General features: G+C 35.9%; 1 pseudogene; it reads left to right on the plus strand.

The window, feature by feature from the left end:
- Window positions 1–1,470: 1,470 nt before the first annotated feature.
- Window positions 1,471–1,788, plus strand: LOC109389216 (60S ribosomal protein L36a-like; annotated as a pseudogene).
- Window positions 1,789–2,888: the final 1,100 nt, after the last annotated feature.

The raw sequence follows: 2,888 nt of genomic DNA on the forward strand, positions 1-2,888 counted from the left end.
AAACTCATAGGTACAGAAAACATTTTGATGGTTGCCAGATAGGAAGGGGGTTGGGAGTATGGGTGCAAAACTGGAAAGGATTATAAAGTAGAAACTGGTTGTTTCAAAATAGTCATGGGGCTGTAGGGTATAGCATAAGGAATATAGTCAATAATATTGTAATAACTATGTATGGTGTCAGATGGGTACTAGATTTTTGGGGGTGATAGATGAGAGGGGTTAGAGACAGGGTGAAAAAAGTGGAGGGATTAAGAAGTACAAATTGGTAGTTACAAAATAGTCATGGGGATATAAAGTAGAACAAAGAGAATATAGTCAGTGATAGGTAGTAATTATGCATAGCGCTAGGTGGGTACTAGAGGAGTCAGGGGATCACTCCTTAAATTCTATACTAACCACTATGTTGTACACCTGAAATTAATACAAAATAATACTGACTATCAACTTTAATTCTAAAGTTTATAAGGGGAAAAAAAGTAAAGGGAAATAAGAGGTTTAAATTTCCAGGAATAAAACAAATATGTCATGGGGATGTAATGTACAGCATAGGAAATATAATCAATAATATTGTGATAGCGTAGTCCGGTATCAGATAGTTGCTGGACTTATCATAGTGATCACTTCTTTAAGTATATAAATGTTGGATAACTATGGTGTACCCCTGAAACTAATATAATATTGTACGTTAACTACATCTTTAATAAAAATCTTAAAAAAAAAAGAAAAGAAAAGAAATCTAATCCATAGTTTAAAATCTTCACATGAAGAAAATACAGAAAATTTGACATAAGGAAGTCACTGATGAATTCTTCCAAGCATATGGGGAATAAATAATACAAATTCTATGCTAATTTTTTTCATAAAAATAAAAGAGAAATGAATGTCTTTTATCTTATTTTATGAGCTCAACATTACAATAATACCAAAACCAGACAAGATATTACAAAGAAAAATAATTACAGACCAAAATCCCTCATAAACAATAAAATCTTTAACAAAGTTTAAAAAATCAAATTGCACAACACATAAAAAGATAACTTATGACCAAGTGGAATTCATCCCAGAAATGTAAGATTGGTTTAATATTCAAGACCAATCAATGTTTTTCATCATCTTAAAAACTCAAAAAGAGAAACCACAAGTTCATCTCAATAGATTCAGAAAGAACATTTGACATAATTCAACATCCATTCATGATAAAATCTCTCAGCAAACTAAAAATAGAAACTTCCTTGACTGGATAAAGAGCAGCTACAAAAGCCCTACAGCAAACATTATGCTTAATAGCAAAAAATAAATGCTTTAACCCTAAAGTCAAAAACAAGGTGGACTTCTTTTCTCTCACAGACTAGGAGAAAATATTTACAAAATATATACTGACTAAAAAAGCGTTGTACCTGTAAAACTCAATAAGCAGAAAACCAATTAAAAAACAGGATACCTTTCCATGCCAGTATCGCTCTCACAAACATGGTAAACATTCCTAAAAAGCACTGGACTTTCTGTAAGTGTAGCAAGCACCCACACCACAAAGTGACACAGCACAAGAAGGGCAAGGATTCTCTGTGTGCACAGGGAAAGCGGTGTTATGACAGGAAGTAGAGAGGTTCTGGCGGGCAGACTAAGCCAATGTTCCGCAAAAAGGCTAAAACCACAAAGAAAATAGTATTGAGGCTTGAGTGTGTTGAACTCAACTGCAGATCTAAGAGAATGCTGACTATTAAGAGATGTAAACATTTTGAACTAAGAGGAGATAAGAATAGAAAGAGCCAAGTGATCCAGTTCTAAGCTTCATATTTTGTTTTATTATGAAGACAATAAAATCTTGAGGATATATTCACTTCAAAAAAAAGGACAATGGGGGAGGGGGNGTGGGGGTGGCTGTCCTCTTCTCCATCTCTCAACTCTACCCAAGTAAACATGGATTAATCACTTAACCCCTCTGGATCTCTGTTTTCCATTAGTAAATTGAAAGCAATGACTCCAGCTCTTCTCTACCACACAAAGACATTTGGATGGCTAGCAGAAATAAGAGTTTGATTCATTCCTCTGTCATAGCCACACAGGGAATATAGACTTGAATACTCACCCCATCTTCTAATCCCCCCTCCCCCTCCTAGCACCCCTTCCAGCTCAAGGAAGGAAGCAGAGAGGTAGAAGAGAGATCTGTACAGCAGGACTCAATAAGAAAAAGTAATGAACTAAAATCAATTAATCTTTAATGGTTCCAGGAAAACTCAGAACTCCCAGCTAACTTGATCTAACTTCATAAGTCACTAAATGCTCAGTGCCTTTTTTGTCTTCAGCACCATACTAGCCTCTGGAAGCAATGCAAGTAACACTGCAGACATAGGGAGTTTATTATCTTGCTATGAAAAAGACATACATTCATGAAGCCAGCAGAGCAGGTATAGGCAACTTTTGAAAAATGAAGTAACAAGCTATTTGCCCCTGTTCCTCTGTAGTGCTGAAGATGGAAGGAGGAGGAGAGTAATGACTATGATTAATCTCACACGTGGCTGACAGATATGGAGAAAATAGTGGGGTTCTGCATAGGCCAACTCTTGAAATCGAGTGTATGATTCTAGAGAAGCAAAGTATTGTGGTGTATCATGTTCAAAATATGAAACATACACAATTACCTTTATGGATTTTTTAATCTATCTACCAGACTTCAACAAAATGTTTATAGCTTGCTGCTTCAATCCTTCTCAAGAGGACAGGTTCACTTCCCTTTGACCTTAGGGGTCCTTTGGTACACATTTTTCAGAATTTTATTTCCTGAATTTTTCTGATACCACCAGTCATACTTGCCACTCAAATATTTCAACAAACAGATCCTCAGAGAGGACCCTCATGGAGGTACAGGGAGAACAGGCTAACCTTCA

This window comes from Hipposideros armiger, unplaced genomic scaffold (assembly GCF_001890085.2).
Source record: "Hipposideros armiger isolate ML-2016 unplaced genomic scaffold, ASM189008v1 scaffold_225, whole genome shotgun sequence".
NCBI classification, from domain to species: domain Eukaryota; kingdom Metazoa; phylum Chordata; class Mammalia; order Chiroptera; family Hipposideridae; genus Hipposideros; species Hipposideros armiger.